The sequence below is a fragment of the Andrographis paniculata genome, unplaced genomic scaffold, assembly GCF_009805555.1.
Source record: "Andrographis paniculata isolate CXL003 unplaced genomic scaffold, ASM980555v1 Contig46END, whole genome shotgun sequence".
In the NCBI taxonomy this organism is placed as follows: Eukaryota; Viridiplantae; Streptophyta; class Magnoliopsida; order Lamiales; family Acanthaceae; genus Andrographis; species Andrographis paniculata.
The window spans coordinates 5317004-5336092 of NW_026137580.1; positions in this window are offsets into that span (position 1 = coordinate 5317004).

Here is a 19089-nt window from a genome sequence, read left to right on the forward strand (position 1 = left end):
TCAAACATCCTTCTGAATCGCCGACCACTCCCATTTTTCAATGACTTATACAACCGAACACTAACCTCCTACCTGATCTTTGAGTCATCAAAACTCCTGTGGTCGGTCCGTACCAGCCTTTGTCCGTATTTGATTCCACTGTTATCGACACATTCTTGTCAAATATGTAACTTTGAATTTTTATGCAATGTACTTAAAGTCTCTATTTCTATATCATTCATTCTTTATTGTTTCCTGTTTAGTACCCAAACAACAATGTTCTATTATGTTTTCTTCCTGTTATTTACCTAACAAGATCAATTTTTAAAAAAATAAAGGTGCTTACAGCTGTTTGTTTGGGCATGTTCCTTTCATTTCACCTTTTTTTACCCTTCTAACTTTGGGAATTTTCTTCAGCAATCATTACTCTCATCTCCTAAAACATCGTTTCATTCTCCTAAAAACACATTAATCATTTACCTACGCACAGTCCATGATAATTCCCTAGATTAAAGAGAATTCAAAACAAAAATTTTACTACTTAAAAATATATTTACATTTGTGATAATAACAAAGTATCTAGGAAGTTCGGAGGTCCATCCTTAACCTTTATTCGTCCTCGAATAAATTCAATTAATGAAATTAAACTAAGTATTTTCTAAATAAGGACTCAATATTGTCGGCAATATCAACGGTGGTCTGTAAACGAATCTTAGCTAAAGTTCAGATCCTTAAGCCATTTACGCGATATTGCTCATCTGCAAAGATTCGAAATTATGTCTCCCGAAATATTTTCAAACTTAAGTGTTCGGAGTAGCTTCTAAAAATGATGCGATGACTCAAAGCTTTAAATAAACCGTCATAATAAATCATAAATTAAGAAACAAGGCGGCCCGGTAGACATTGCTACCGATAATAAATTAATTTCGACATTTTTTGCGTCGATTTTTTTTTTTTTTTTTTTTTTGCCAAGTCAAGTCGCATATAAAGATAATCGGCATCCTCCTCACACTATTCGTTCGTCAATCCCATTTTTAAGGAAACTTAATTCATGCTCTCTGCTAACAAGCGCAGCTAAATAGACGAAAGTTCTAAAAATTAGACTAAGTATGGAATTAATGAAACGAAGGGGATATCAACCAACTTTATCAAAATCCCAATTTATACTCATATTCAAAATAATTTCAATTATTGAATAGATTCAATTTCAAACTCAAATTAAGCACAACGGAAATCAATTGACTCGAGAAAATAACATATTTCACGGCTAATTTTATTTTAAAGAAATAAATATTTTAAATATAGAATAATTTAATTCAAAATAAATTAGACAACAATAAATTACACAAAATAAATTAATCGACATTAATTAAACAATATTAAAAAAATAAATAAATATGAATAATTTAAGCCAAAATAAATTAACTCCAAATAAATTAATTAGCATACATTATTTTATTTATTGTGGCTTATAAAAATAAAAATAAAGAAAAAGATATGCATGTAACATGCGACTAAACTAATTCTACCAAGATGAGTAATTAAATAAATAATGGATCATTATTGAACACATTATATTATCAGAAATTAAGCTGATTGCATCCAAATTAATCTTAACAAACACAACTGTAGGAACAAAACTAATTAGACTCAAACTACAAAATTTACAGCAATGGGAAATTACAAAATAAAAATTAGACCACTAAATTAGCAATAGCAAAGAAAAGGACTAAAACATACAACAATAAATAAAATTCTGGGACTAGATTACTAGTTTGCACACAAAATACTAACCCAACCTGATTAACTAAAATAAATAATTAATTACAAAAGCAAACTGTATCTAAACACAAACACATGATTAGACTAAGAAAGAAAGAATTAGTATAAAATATACAGACACAGATCTAAGTCTAAGGAATAAGATTAATTTACCTAACAACTAATTAATCAACAATGTATTCACCTAATTAATTCGACAATTACAGAACTTACCAACCAAATCAAGTAAGTATTCGACAAACTATACTCTATTTCATTGACACGCTAAGGAACATAAATTACAAAATACTAACCTAATCTAACATACAGAATACTACAAACAAAATTGAACTAAAACAGCATAATATCTAAAGCTAAAAACTATTGCAGAATACCTAATTAACAATATAGAATTGGACGAATCTAACTAGTTAAGCAAACAAATTCTATACCTATCTCAACTAGTGCTAACCGAACTAACTGGATGCGACTAAGACTAACAACAAACTAACTATGCTAATTGTATAACCATAACTAAGGATTAAAGTAAGAAAACTAATAGCAGGAAACTAATATATTACACAGCTTCTTCACCACTAATCCGAAAATTATCCTAATCAACTAGGTTTACAACTACTAATTTATCTAAGAAGCACATATTTTACTATCTAACAAGTTAGCAATCAATAAATAAGCCGGCATAAATAATCGATAAGGGAATAAAAAAACTTCCTGATTCATGTCTTGCAGCCAGATTTTTTTTCAAAATTTTTTGTGGTGCCGATAACTTCCCTCCTCACACTTGAATTGTTGTTCGCCCTCGAACAACCTTGATAAGAATCGGAGGGACTGCAATCACCAAATAACAATTCAAAAATAGCACGGTTCATATAGATGTAATCAATTAAAATATAATGCTATAGAACTCCCTTTTCAACTTCTTTGTGGCTCGGAGAATTTTAAAACATTCCCCTCCTCTCACTCATAAGCGTCAAGTTTTGGGAACATTCTGAAAATTTCAGAATATGCGCGCACAACAGCATGTCCGTCTAGTGGAGGCTTTTCATGAATTTCCTATCCTCGTTTATCAATTCTCAAAATCAATTAAATCTCAAAATTCGTCAAAACAGCCCCATAGCGCTTGATTTAGGACTGGCGGTATTTGGACGCAGTTTTCAATTTTAATTTTCTCTGGCAGGGACAAACAGGTTTGGACAAACCGGCGGTTCGCTTGCGCTTGCAGTTTCCACGCCGCTTCGTTCAAATATCGGCTAAGGAAGATAGACTCGCTGCTGCTCAAAAATTGCACTGAGAATTGGGTGAAGCTTCAGCGGCAACATCGTTGGTAAATCTTCGTTGTGCAAATCGCTTGAATGGTTCTGGAGTTCTTGGCTTCAATTGGGCGCTGCAGAATTTCCAAGATTTCTTGGCGCAGGGGAGGATCTTGATCTGGATGAATTTTTTAAATCCCAAAATTGTCTATCGCTGCTCAGATTAGGGAGATATTTTAGAACTCCGCTTCGCTTTTGGAAGACGGACGAATCCCTCATCTTGGACTCCATCGCTGCTCAAAAGAAAAAGAAAAAACGGATGCCAAATCCGCTGTTGTGGATGTCCGCTTGCTGGGGTCTCCTTTGATCCGCTGGGTGGGAGATGCTGCTTACAGCAGTTACCGCTCTGCTTGTGTAATCGCCGCTCAAGCGCGCAGGCCCGCTCACTTCTCCCGTTTGTTCTCGCCGCTTCGCTTGCATACAGAGATATTAACGGCGCTTCGCTCGCCATCACCGCTGGTTCACAAGGATAGATGTCTGCTTCGATTTTAAAATTCAATCTGAATGAACGAGTAGATCATCTTGGAAATTCTGAATGAACAACAAAATAAAATAATTATTATTTTGTATCAAAAATATTTTTATTATATATATAAAGGGGAGAAAAGGCAGCGACGGCTCCTAAATCTATTTTTTTTTTTATTCTAATTATTCTTATTCTTATTCTTATTATTACTATTATTTTATTATTGTTGATTTATCATTATAGTAATATTATTATATATTATGATTTATTTATTATATATATAGTAAATATTATTATTATTTTTATTATTATATGATTATTACTATATGTATATATTTTTTTTTTTTGAAAATTTTTCTGATTTTCTCCGAAAGATACATTGCCGTGTAGGTTTGATCCTTGAAGGATATCGCACTTTCGAAACCTACAAAGCATACCGCCGATGGATTAAATGTTCAAAATAAAATAAAATTCAATATTAAAATTAATTTAGCATTAAACTCAATATTTTCCAATTAAAAAAAGATACTAGGCTTATTCCCCGGCAACGGCGCCAAAATTTGATCGAAGATCTTTGGAGAGTTTTTTAAAATATCTTGTAAGATACAAAAAAAATGATATATGTATAAAATGAAAATAGTGTTGTGCGTGTTCGTGTAGTAACTCCAAAAAGTTCGTCAAAAATAAAAAAATCTCTTTAACCGGTGAGTGTCCGGGTCGAACTCAGGGAATATGCGAATATCCTATATTTAATTAGAAAAAGTGCAATGAGTTAATGCAATCGAAGAAACTGAAAAGATAAATTGCGGAAATTAAATCTAACTAAAAAAAAGCGATAAAATATACGTTTCTCGAAAAGGATGAAGCGAGGCGTTTGTGTCTGACTTTTGCGTTCCTTAATGGCTAGATTTCCATGGATGAAATGAGCGGGATGACGATAGCGTGATAGCGAAAAAATATATGTATAATTGCGGGGCGGCTCGAAGAAATGAATGTGATCGCATTTGCTCGCTTAAGCTGATTATCGACTCGGTTGGTACTTGATCTTGGAGGATTTACAACGAGGCTTCAGCGACACCCGGCGAAGAACATTATAAGCAAGAAACCCTACTGTCACTAGGAATCTCTGTGACCCAATAGACCCCCGCCTATGCCCCATGAATTATTCTTCCAACCATTCCGCTAGTGGCTCTACCCCTTTTATTACCTCTCTTTAATCAAAATCGAATTCAGAACAACAACTAAGCAGGTCGACAAGGCTCCCGCATACTTAGCTACGTTGAACTACCCGGAAACCGCTTTTGGCGCATAACAAGGCTGAAATAGTCGATTCTTCTGTCGCCCTTCCGCAACCTTGTCGAAATCCAACTTGAACAATTCAAATCAAACATGGAATTTTTGGGTGAAGGTGAGGTGGAGAAATATGATAGGAATTTTACTAGCTAAAAATACTATGCTGAAATTAAAAGAAAAAGGGGGAGAAAATCAGTTTGCTCGCGACACAAAACCGAAAATCCCGTATTATTAAACTAGATAAAAAAATACGGAAGAAAAGAAATGGAGAAAATAGAATGTATATTATTGTGTATATATGGTGTATATATATATCTATGGTGTATCATATCTATCTATGGTCTATATATATATGGTACAATTAGAGGGGATATTTATAGGGGAAAAACTTCTAGAAGCTTGACGGTTACAACCGCCAATAAATAACTACTTCTAAAAATAACTACTAACTACCTCTAAAAATAACCATAAATAACTAACTCTAAAAATAGCTACTAATATAACTACTAATAACTACCTATTTTCTAGAAGGTTCTAGAATAAAAATTACACAAAAATAACCAAAAATTGGCTAAAAAGTAGTGCAGGATTTTAATTAAGGGAGCTGGGAGAGTGTAGTAAATGCAGGAGCTGAGGGTGCAGGAGACATAAATGCAGCAGAATTCTGTGCAGGAATTATTGTGGCGGCGCAGTAAATGCATTGCTGACCAGCGGCAATAAATACAGCGAGAATTAATGCAGCCGCCGCTTCGCTCACTTCCACGTATGGCTTTCCGCTCCGCTCATATTTTCGTGTCAGCCGCCGCTTGAATTCCGTGTTAGCCGCCGCTTCGCTTTCCACGCTTGCTTGCCTTCCGCGCCAGCCGTCGCTTGCCTTCCGTGCGGCCGTCGCTTATCTTCCGCGCTCATAAATACAGCCGCCGCTCGCTTTCTTTCCGCGCTTGCGCACTCCTATGTAGCCACCGCTTGTCTTCCGCGCGGCCGTCGCTTGTCTTCCATGCTCGGTTGACTTTGACTTTCGCACGTTGACTTTCTGGCGTTGACCGTTAACTTTTGTTGACTTTCACGCTGGTGACTGTTTTTTTCGTTTCTGAAGCCATTTTTTCACTTTTTAAGGCCAGTTTTGGGCTCCCATATTAGTTTTCAAGTATTATTTCACCTATATAAATAATGAACATCTTATAAATATTTCTTTAAATAAATAATACTTATTAAATAAAATTAATTTAGTTAAAATTAAATACTTAAATAGCACATAAATAATGCCAAAAAATATAATTCAAGAAACACATCAATTAATTTAATTTATACACCAAAATAATTATAAATTGCACTTAAAAACTAATAAATTAATATTATACAAACAATATGAAATGAATACTATTATTAGAATAAATTAACATAAATAATACCAAAATTCGACATAAACAAATAATTAAATAGATAAATATAAGCTATAAAATATGACAAAATCAAGTGTTATCAACGAACGGCCCAGCGTTGTTGGTAGGCTATCTGATGCTCATGGATTAGCCTTGACCGAGCTGCCGCTTGCAGCATTTTATATAAAGTTGTTCGGCTTTGTCGATAATCGGCAATCACATGCTTCTATTCTTTGATGCAACTGTCCAAAGCCACTTGTTCTCTTTGAAGATTCTTTTTGCAGCCGCTCAAGTTCCGTCTGCCTCCTGCTTATATCTTCGGATATAGTACTTTGAGCTTGCAGAAGCTTGGTCAGCCTCACGTCAGCTTGGTTGAGATCTTCGTTTGTTTTGGATAACGATGCCTCGAAGGCAGCATAATCACTTTGGGATGGTGGTTGAGCCAAGCCGACTGCTTGGATCACTGGATGATCGGCTTGTAGTTCGGTGATCCGTTCCATCAGTCCATGCAAACAGGTGTGGTTGGAGACTTGGTCAGATGTCGAATCAGTAAATCAATTGTGACTTGAGCAAGAGCTTGGAGATCTTCAGGCTTCAAGTCATCAAATGACAGTGTCGCACATCGGGCCACGACCGATCTGGAGGTTGGTGGAACGGGAACTCGAGAGATAAGAGAGAGATCAACATTCTGCTGGAAAATGGAAAAATTGATTTAGAAATTAAAATATCAACAAAAAATTTGAGAAGTATGCACATTTTTCTACCTGATCCTGGACGGCGGTCACCTCCGAATGAGCCAAACTGGGGGAGGTGCGGAAGGGGACCCATGGAGGCGGTCCCCAACGTATCCAGGTGTCGACTCCAGACTCCTCATCTGCTGAAGTCGGCTGGGATCAACCGCGACTGCCTCGGATCCCTATTTGTCATTGAAACGTTAGAACTGTGGAGACTTAAAATCAAAATAAAGGTTTAACTCACCGCTTCTTCCAAATTCTGGTTTATGGAAGGCTCCCCAGAGGATGAAGATGACAACTCTTCGATAACAACTCGGGGGCGGTTGGCCTCAGGAGCGTATGCAGCTGGCACGTCAGCCAGTGGTTGCGCAGGTCCGGAACCACCAACCACCGGAGACCAACAGACGGATGCCCAACCACCAAAGGGTTGGTGGCTGGAAAGTCGCCCCGCTGGCTGCTCAATTGCGGGTTTCTCACGAGGAGCCGGTTGCACTGTTTGCGGGATCACAATGTTTTCAACCTAAAAATTTTTAAACGGGTGATTTGGTAAATATTAAAACAGTAAGCATTGTACATTAAACAATACTTACTGAGTTTTCCAGTAATACGGCTGGTGTCCCCGACTTTGTCAGTTGTGAGGGAGTCTACCTCCTGGTCGGTTCCTCTGTTCAACCTATCATCGGCGGTTCACTAGAAAAAAGGTATAGTAAGAGGTGTTTGGGGTCTCGATACCTATATCAAAATTTTACTGATGATGGGGATACCTAAGTAAGTGAAATGTCATACAGATAAGTAAAGCAGTTGTTACCAAGGTGTCTGGGTTGGTCGGTAGATCTGCGGGTACGGTCGGTTGATGTTCTTGTCGTGGTAATGGAGGATCAACTGCAAATATAAAAATGTTAGAAAAGATAATATGTGTTGTTTGGAATGTAACATTTGGACTTACTGAAGCCACTGCGTATGTGAGGTGCCATCCAGTTAGTATCAATCAGAAGGGAAACAAGGTAGTCCTCAACTGTTTGGCGGTCCACGGAGGAGGGGGGTCGGCGCCACTGTCTGTTCACCGGTTGCCATTTTCTTTTTCTTCTTTTTCGGCACAGTAGGGATAGCTTCAAGGGCCGGGGCTTGGCTTTTGCGCGGGGCCCATTTACGGACACCCAAATAAAGACCCAGTGCTGATGGCGGAAGAAGAGTTGGAATTATTTCTTGAGGAGTCAGCAAAGCCCACGTGACCGACCACCACTCAGGGAAAAACTTTATAGTCTGAGGTTGGGTTTGAAAAGGTAGGTAAGAATTGGAAATTATATAGGTAGAGAGTTGGGTGAGGTAAGGTTGGATAAGTTCGGGGATTACTCTGCTGTCAGGGCTTTAAGTTATTAAGTGAGGTCGGGCAAGAGGGTCAGGAATACCTTGTCGAAAACCGAATTGCCGCACAAGAAATATGGGTTGGTAGTTAAAGGTATAAAAGGATTTATATCCCTTGTTATCCATTCACTTACTAAAGAATAAAGAATGAGGTTTTACAGAGACGTCCCAAGAGAAAAGGTAAGTCGGGTGTGGTAAAGGATCACGATATGGAAAATGAGGAGAAGAGTCGGGATAGTGCCAAAAAAATTCAATTTTATATTGTACAAGACTTGTATATACAAAGAAGCAGGAATTACTACAGCGATCAGAGATGATATCCTCTATAATTGGGTTGGATGGTTTCAGGTCAGCTCGTTTCCCAAACATGGAAGCAAGGGTCAAACCGAGTGAACCGTCTGGTCCATAGTTAACAGGCAGACGACCATAAAAGGTAGTTTGGAAGTATAATCATAGCAGAAGTTCTAAAAACCAAAAAGGGCGTAAGGCGGTTGTGTCTAATTTATTAGAATCAGAAAGATGAGTGTAACTCGGGCTAGACCCTCAAAAAAGTTAGCAAGGAAGAGGGTTCCGATCAAGAAGAACCGACCGGAAGCTATATGAATAGCAAGGTCCATGTGAGAATGAATGATGCATTTAGAGGAGGAAAGAATAACATACCTACAGAGCCAGAAAAGTATAAAGGCGGTATGTTCGCGGTCGGTCACAAGAGTAGCAGCTTCACCCTTATGGTCGGCAATAAAGTTAGTCCATACTTTGCCGGAGAGGGCTGACAACGACCAGCCAATATGGTCGGAAGCTGGTTCCTGTCCAACGAGACAACTGACCACTGGGTCTTCACCCACAATAGGCAAATGAGCGATCAACACTACATCCATCAACATCGGACCTATGGGACCACTAGGCAGCAGAAAAGCCCCAATCTCTTGATTCCAAAAGGCTGCCACACCAATAAGAACTTTTTCATGAAGATGTAGTGGTTGGTGCCAAGCAGAATGGCTTTATCTATTCCCTAGCATTTCCATTATTCTTAAAAATGAGGGGAAACCCTCGAATACCACTTGCGAAAGCTATCTTTCAAATCAGTTGCGTGGGTTCTTATTGTATTTAAAAGGCAAGAAGGATTGAAAGAGGTATTTTTTATGGGTAGGAGTGTTCTTTATTTAAGGATATCCCTCATTCGGGATGCATTCTCAACAGTGGTACAATAGGGGCAAATGGTTAGAGTGAGGACTCGAGATGAAACAAATGACGTTTCGGGGTCAGAACCATCAAATGGCAAAGCGGGAACATATTGATTCGCCATGGAAATAAAATTTTGAAATAGAAGAGATTTTCGCGATGAGGAAGACGATGAAGATTTAGCTAAATGAGGAAGAAGGCACTTTCTGGTGGTGGAAAAGGGTTTTTAAAACCCCTATGATTTGACTTAAATAGTGTAATGATTACACTGTTGCTGTTTCAGAGCCCAAACCGTCACTTCTTGCGCCGATCAAGAGTGACCTATGCACATTCAGAAGAAGAACAGCCAAGTTATTGAGTACAAAAATAAGATTAGGATTTTGAGTCCAGGAAAGATAAATAGATAGGCCCACTGGTGGGCTAGATCGATTCGGATGGGGATAGTTTTTCTGCTCAACCAAACGGATGGTTACCCCTTCAAAATGATAACCGAGGAGGAAGCACTTTTGGACTATTAAGTTCAGTTATCGACGAGGAATCATTTTTGTACATATATATTGATATATTTCAACTTTCGAATTACATTTCAAAACTTATATTATATGATATGAATATGTAAATTTAAGTAAATAAATATTATGATGAATATAGATAATTTTAAACAAAAAGGAAGTCTAACCGAATTGTTTGGATGGAGGAGAGAACTAAAGAAAATGAATTACATAAATAAATTTCTTTACAACTGTATAATCAACCAATTTTAAAAACTCTAATATTCTTTCTTCAAAATAATTTTTCATATGATAATTTTCTCTGCTACAGGTCCTTTTTTTTATGCATATTACTTTATTTTTATATTGTTATACTTTTCTTTTAAAAGTAAACTATAGATATAAAAATATATTAATATATATATATATATCATTTTATAGACAAGAAATTTTGTAATAATACAGAAAAATAAAAATTCCAAAGAATTATAAAATAAAGAACTATTTAAAAACAGAAAATTAGAAGTTTACAAATTGGTTGCCTACACATCTACCAAAGAAAAATATATTTACATATTCCCTTCTCTATGTCGGTTAACTTCGAACCGTCCGAATAGCGGTGACAATGTCAGTCGCCGATCCCAAACATCCAGAAATTACTTCCAAAAAAAAATAAAATTAGTGTTTACCCACTAATTTTGTTATGGTAGAATATTTTTTTCTAATTTTGCCTTTTTTTTTCCAGTGAAAGAAAAGATAATATAAATATATTTTAGGGAGAAAAAAAAGAAGATGACCGAATTACTATTATAAGAGAGAAAGAGAATGAGAGAAACAATAATATATATATATATATATTAGGGAGAAAAAGAGAAAAAAAAAATTCAACCGAATTAGTCTTAGAATTAGTCTTATGAAAGATGTATAAAATGAGATAAAGAAAGAAAAGTAATTGTGGATGAGTTTTTTTCTATATTAATAAAAAGATTATTCTATACAAATGATATATATTCTCATATAGTTTAAATTTCTAAATAAATTTTAAAATTTACATTATATGAATATGAATATATAGATTTTTAAAAAATACCCTTATTCAAATTTTATTCTAATTATAGGCAACAACGTCGTAAGACGAGATGGTTCTTGAGAGAGAGAATGAGATAACAGAGAAGAGAGAAAAAGAAAAAAAAAAATTGAGTGTCTGACCGAAATGGTCAGACGGAAATAGGAGAACCGTCCAGGCGGTGCGGATGGAAGAGGGGAAAAAGTGGTTGAATTGGTCGGATGGAATGAGGAGAACCGTCAAGTCGGTTGGGATGGAAAAAGGAGACAAACTACCTGAATTAGTCGGATGGAAGGAAGAGAACCATCAAGTCGGTTGGGATGGAAAGAAGAGACAAACTGGCTGAATTGATCGGATGGAAGGAGGAGAACCGTGCAGTCGGTTAAGAGAAAGAAATATAATAAATTAATAAATATATTTTTTTTTATAACTGTACAACCAACCAATTTTTTTTTAAAAAAATATTTCTCTTTTTTCAAAATATCTTTATATATTATACATTTCTTTAGTAAATTCTTTTTCTATATTATCAAAAAGTTATTCTCTACGAAATGATATATTTATTGATATATTTCAAATTTCGAATTAAATTTTAAAAATTTATTATATGAATATGAATATATAAATTTAAATAAATAAAGAATATAAATATAGATATTTTGAAATAAAAATGAGGCAAATCGAGTTCCCCCAGTGTTGGCTCCTTCCGACGCGGCCGCCGTCCAGTGTAACCCATTTCCTTTTTGTTTCAAAATATCTATATTCATATTAATTATGTATTTAAATTTATATATTCATATTCATATAATATAATTTGTAAAATTTAATTTGAAAATTGAAACATATAAATATATATATATTCATTTTGTGCAGAATAATTTAACACAAATTAAAAAACATTCATAGTTTTTTAAGATTTCATTATTAGGATTTTTTTTATCTTTATAATCAAACAAAACTACACTACTATTGCTTGTTTTAATTCATATGGTAAAAAACGTAATCCATGTATTACCTACATTCTTTTTTTACATACACCGTAGAATGTGGAGAACATACAGCGATGGTTCCCGCATTATACCTTATATGAATATTTATTTAAAATGAGACTATTGTTCGATGCGTTACGATGATCACTCTATGAAATTGGTTAAAAAAAAAAAAAAAAAAAAGGGAATAAACATATATATCCCAACAACATCAATATTCCTCTATGCAGCTCTATATGTATATATTTATATTTTATTCCTATCATACCTTGCTTTCCATTTAATGCCATTACTTGTACTATTACTCACCTTATAAGATTGTATCCCACAAAATCTTCTACTACAATGACCTATTACACCTATATTTAGGTATTACGTAACAACAATTATAACAATCAGACAGTCAAGTTCTGAAACATTGTATTACTTTGTACATTTCATATCCCACCAAATCCCTATATTATGTATACTGATTGATAATATTAAGACGTTAACTATCACCTCAATTAAATAAAATAACAAAGAAATTACGAAATATAGGTACTAAAAAATCCAACAAAACTTGAATATAAAATAACCAAGTTCCCAATATTTTTACACTACACTCTTTCTCCATAATTATATTTCTTTCAACAAACACCCGCTGAATCTTATATCTCACTTACTTTTCTCTCATGCAGCTTTGATTTCTATAAATCCATTAACAAATGGACAAACAAACACACCTTACTTCGGTTGTTGATCTTTCGACAAATCTCTCCTAATGGGCGATTCGAGTCCTACTACTGGAATGCTCCAATGAAAGAGTTTCCTCACGCATGAATACAACTTACAAGAGATTCATATTTGTGGATGCAAAGGTTTCGTTTATTATGTCTCCACAACCAGAATCTTCTTGATTCATAACAATCCATTTCTATAAAACAATGTCTCTTAATCACACAAAAAAAATGTACGAACCTATGCATACTGTTAACATAATTTCAACGGAATTGCATACATAAATGCATTGTCGCATGTATTCAGTAGACATTGACTTCATCGAACCGTTAGACAAATAAAACAAATTTTCTTTCAAAATCTATAACATATCTACTTTAACATATTGTATTTGTAAATCCAGGGAACAAAAGTGCAAGCTTGCGTATTTGAACCAGATATCGCAAAGTTGAATGAATGCCTAACCTTATTTCACACATATGACATATACATAAATTATCTCAAGGCTTTCAGCACAACCCTGCCAAGATACAACTCAGAAGTTCAGATCATCCTGAACCAAAAGTCAAGTAGTATAAGCCCTGTTCTTGATCAACTGTTCAATCTTCTTCTTGGGAAGCCAGCGTTCGTCAAGCTATCAAACTTACAAGCTTTTCTTGAATCCAAAGCTTTCCTCGGTAAGTTATTAAGTATTCAACACTTGACAATAATCATTATTAATTTTATCCCTTAAAAACGTATACCACTGCAAACTTTATCTAACAATCATATAATGGCTTATGAAATTTTGATAACATTAAACTCAAATTTTACGTTACAAAGACGTCATAGGTGTAGCAATCGATGTCGGCCCCGTCAAGTCCAGATGAAAAGATAAACTACAAGAAACACTACAAAAAAATAATATATTTGTAACGGAATTCCGTCCCTAAAGTTCACGTAGCTAACGTAATTCCATTACTAATTTCGTCTCTAATGTCATTAGTAACGGAAAAAGTAGATTTAGAGACAAAAAAGTTTTGTTACAAAAATGATTTTTTCTTGTAGTGAAATCACAATTATTACAGATGAGTATTTACTATATTTTCATAAAAGAACAGTTTTTACACTTCTTTAATTAATGCTAAAATACTAACATTGTTGTTGTCTTTAGGAAAATGCCAACTCAATTGACGATCTGGAATGACCTCGTTGACGCAGAAGACTAAGAAATCCTTTCACTTCTTCCAAAAAGACCAATAATTGCCGCACTAAATATCAAAGCTTCATCTTTCAAAGGTATCCCACAATGACAATGTATATACAGGCTTCAAGTTTCAAAATAAATCAAATATTTTACAATGAATACAAAGACATCATATAAAGTCTACACTTCTAAATAATATTTGTTTACAATTATTACTAATGATTAGTCAACTATCTCAACATTATATATAAAGCATAGCAGAAGAAGGAAAAATGTCAATACGTTCATACTCCTTCTTTTATTATAAACGACTATAAATTTTTGTGAGTATCCATGCAGGAATTTCGTTGTCTGCCATGTCTATGGCTAATATTCTGTTCAATCCTCCGTACCCAGAGAATATGGCACTTAAACAATGGTAAAATATCACAAATTACTACCACAAAGAAAGTTTGATCTACTTAATTTACATACACACTTTACCAACAGGAAACTGGACAAAAAAAATTATCTAGATGAGCTCGTTCAACTGAAACAGTCAGGAACACCTGCTCAACAACATTGGACAGGCATTGGCTTTAACTACAATTGAAGAAATGCATCAATCACAGTTAATTTCCTAACCTATTTTCAACCGAATTATATCTCATAGTACTGTCAACTTAATACATTGTAATAATTACACATACACTTGGTTGATCACAAGACACGAGGTTCATTTCAAATCCTATTGTCAACAAACATGAAATTCTCATATGTTGCATGCGGAAAATGTCACACATCGACAAGAACCCCTCCACCACGTACATTCTATTGCTTTAAGTGCTCGAGTGTCCAAACAAGCAAACAAAGGTAGACAAATGCTTTATAAACATTTTACTTATATAATATAATCAAACACACATGTTTTTACCTCTCAGATACATATTAACGACGACAATTGCCGATGACACAGCTTCCGTCAAATGTGTTGCGTACGAGAAAATTGTCAACTTGCTTTTGAACTGTGACCTTGACACCCTGAAAGACAAAACAGAAAAGGTTATAAAACACAATCAAGTTAAACCATTTTTAAACAAATGGATGTGAGACTAATGTTATGTACAGGACATGACCGCACTTTGTGAAAGGCGAACTAACGATGTTAAGAGTACCAAGTACATATTCACAATCAAGAAAAAACCATCTCTGTCCACAAGATTCAACATAGACATCTACACTATCAACACAATCGAAGCATGGACTTTAGGTTACAACATACAATCAATAAAAGATATATCATCTTGCGAATCATTTGTTTCAAGTTAAGACATTAATCTAATACTTGGACTTTTCGCACATAGAGATAGAAGATCTAACTGAAGAAACACCGAATACATCCAGCACATAGAATAACCAATCTTCAGGCCTCACTCCATCGTTGTCCGAGATAACAACCTCAGCAAGTGCATTTCAACCCGAAAATTCAGGTTTTTTCATCCTCCTAAACCTATAAACACAATTTATATTCCACTTCTCTATGATAGATGGAATCCGCAAGAATCTATTGTCATTTCTACTGGATGATGACACTCCAGTGTTTCACAAAAACATAGGTAGCAAGCAGACGTTCTCACATCAGCAAAGAAAACAAAGTTGACTGCAAAGAAATGACAATGCACGCCAACGTTTGTTTCAGAACCATGCATTGCTATTTTCTAAACAACAAATGCTTTCCTTATCCCCAACGGGCTTAGTATAAGTACTTACTATATTACGTTTGTAATTTACAATCCTCCAGCTCCGCCTCCACCACCAGCAGGGTCGTTGTGTGCAAAAAATATGTCCGTTTCTGCTTTCTTGTAATCTTTATATTAATATATTTTGGGTATCGTATTATCCCAATAAATTATCACAACATTAAAAACAAGAAAACAAAACATACATATTACCATATCACGCTTCCACATATATCTACATAATACTACAATACTTAAATCAGAGACATGCTTAATCCATGAATCTATACCCTCAACTATTACCCAATTTAAAAAGTGCAACGTAGGAGAAAATACATAATAGAAGCTTGCGAAATTCCGGATATCAAGGGCGGCGCCACTGTCTACTGAACCTCATCGTAAACCTCTCATGATTGGTTGGGGACATGAACCGACCGAAACGAATACTTCCTCACAGCAGCCCAAACCCGAAGTACAAAATGAGAACCCACCGAACCCTTCCTCATAGTCGCCAAAACCCGAAGTACCAAATATGAAGCCACCGAACCCAATAAGAATCATTTTACCGAAAATTTAAAATGTATTAATGTTTTAGTTGATTAATCAGTACATAGTTTTCCATGCTCAAGACATTGTCATCTCCCGACCAATTACACCAATCCAAAATCAATGGCTCATGACCTTCGTAACACAAAGGTTCCGGCCTTTGAGCCAATAAATTATATAAATATTAATTTTTGTTAATTATGCAAGCAATCAAATTAAAAAAGAAAAAAACCAATTATAAATTTTCAAAATATCATTTTATTATATATTTTTTTAAGTTCATTTTTTTCCTATGTTATTAAAATAAGGGCAATTTTTTTGATATCTCCCTAAGTCTATATTCATATTCTTATTTACTCCCTATACATTAATTTTATCTTCTTTACTCCCTATTTTTACAAATTTATTCTTTTTCATTCTCTATTCATGTAAAAATCCTATAGTACCCTCATGTAATTTCTTTTATCATTTTTTTTTCTTTTTTCCAACTACACTGCAATTTTTATAATTTATTTCTACTTTTTATTAATTTAAATATAAAATAAAATATTACAATAACAAAAATAATAATTGACAAGAAATAATAATAATAATAATAATAATAATAATAATAATAATAATAATAATAATAATAATAATACAAAAAGTACTCATAACTCTTACATTATAATTATATAAAATATTTATAAGAAAAATATTGATTTCAATTAAATATAAGTATGAGTAATATAATAAACAAGGTGAAAATAATGAATTTTCATTTGAAAAAATATTTTTTTCTATTATAAAAACTAATGTATTGTAACAAATCCTGCATAAATTATTGAGTCATAGGTAAATAGATTCTATATATAAAAATTTATTTATATAAAATAAATAGAGTTGTTCCATAGATAAACAAATAATATAATTAAATATTATTTACCTAAAGGTTTTAGATTATATTTGGTGGATAAAAATATAAATAAAAAGTTATTTAGAGGGTGTAAAAATGTGTAATAATTACAAATAGAGAGTTAAATGAAAAAATTATATGAATAGAGACTGATAAGGAAAATGATTGTCTACAAAATGATATGTATATTGAAATATTTTTATTTGAAATTTACTTCAAAAATTAAATTCTATCAACATAAACGATTATAACCACTAATTTACAAAAATTCTCTTGAAATACCCACTATTTAATTTCCAACTAGAAAATAAACAGCACCATACCAACATTCGCTGTAAAGAATAGTTGGAGATGTCATTTACACTTCTCAACAATGATATAGCAAAAAATACACGATCGGACAATATAAATTGTATACTTATATATCATCACCAATTTTGGGGTTTATATACCAATATAAAAAGAAGTTATGCTCATAACAACCAGCTTACCAAGCACATTTGTAATAACATGTTTCGGTTCACTGCCAAACCAATTCCCACAACCAATCTTATATTAACCACACATTTTATTGAGTCATACAATTACTTTGATACTTAATTCAGTTCCAATAAAAATGTGGAAACAAATGATTTCATTGCAAACTCATTCACCCAAACAATCATAGAGATAACTTATATAAACACACTTATATATTTTCCTTTTTCAAATACACAAATTTCCTAACTAAGGAAACATACAACAATTAAATACCATGACACAATCAATACACCAATTCATTCAATAAAAAAGGGCAGCAACACCAACACGCCGTGCAGCGTAGCGCGCTCTCACGAGTACTAGTATATATATATATATATATATCAAAGTGGAAAAAACAATAGGATGGAAAGCCTGAAAATTGAATGTTGATAAAATACTAAATAATGGCGCAAAAAAAAACTATAAATCAGTAAAAATAAAAAATACTACAAAATAAATCATAATAAAAATAAAATAACAAAAAGAAAAGACAAATATCGATCCGATAAGGGGGGAAAAAAGTTTTTGATGAAATAAACTCTCCTACAAAATTTGAAAAAAAAAAAATTGGTAAAATGCAATATATAAAACAAAAAACACTACAAATCACAAGATTACACAAGGTGTTTCATTTTGTGAAATTATTTGAAAGAATATTTTATTTATGTGAAGTATAAAGAATTATGTATATAATATAAAAATAATAAACATATGTAATATATTAAAAAAAATTTGGAGAAAATGTATTAGCTATATTTAAAAAAAATTAAAAAAAATGTATCCACGAAGTTGACCAAATTGCAAATTAGAAGGTTTACACAATTGAGCAGAACCGTAGTCAATGTCATTTTTTCTGGTGTGAAGTTAGATCTGGCCAATTTAATTTGACTATGGTTACAAGTTTTGAGTTATTTCATTTTAAAGAATATTTTATATATTATTTATATAGATTTCAAATTGTAATGTTATAAATATATTTAATTGGATATAGTACTTAGGATAACATAGAATTATTTGTGTTAGTATATTATTTTATAATTTATTTTAATATAGTAGTACAATTATTAAAAATATATGACTTTTTTGTTATAAGACCGACTAGTAAATAGTTTACTAAAAGACATAAAAAGTATATATTTTAAAAAATAATATAAATAATATTCATGTAATTTAATTAATCTAAAATAAATGTATTTTTTTTTGTTAAAAAATAATAGTATTTTATTAGTCAATAAGAGTGTGTAAGATTGTTATGATATTTACAAAAAAAATATTTTTGTAAAAATTATAGGTAATTTGATACTTGTATATAGATTATTTTTACTAAATTAAAAAATAAATACTTTTAAATAAAACGGAGAAAAATAATAAAAATAGTACATTGAGTTAGAACGGAAGGAATGTATAGTATAATATACATAGTTGAAAATATATATTATTTATTATCTAATCGAATATTTATG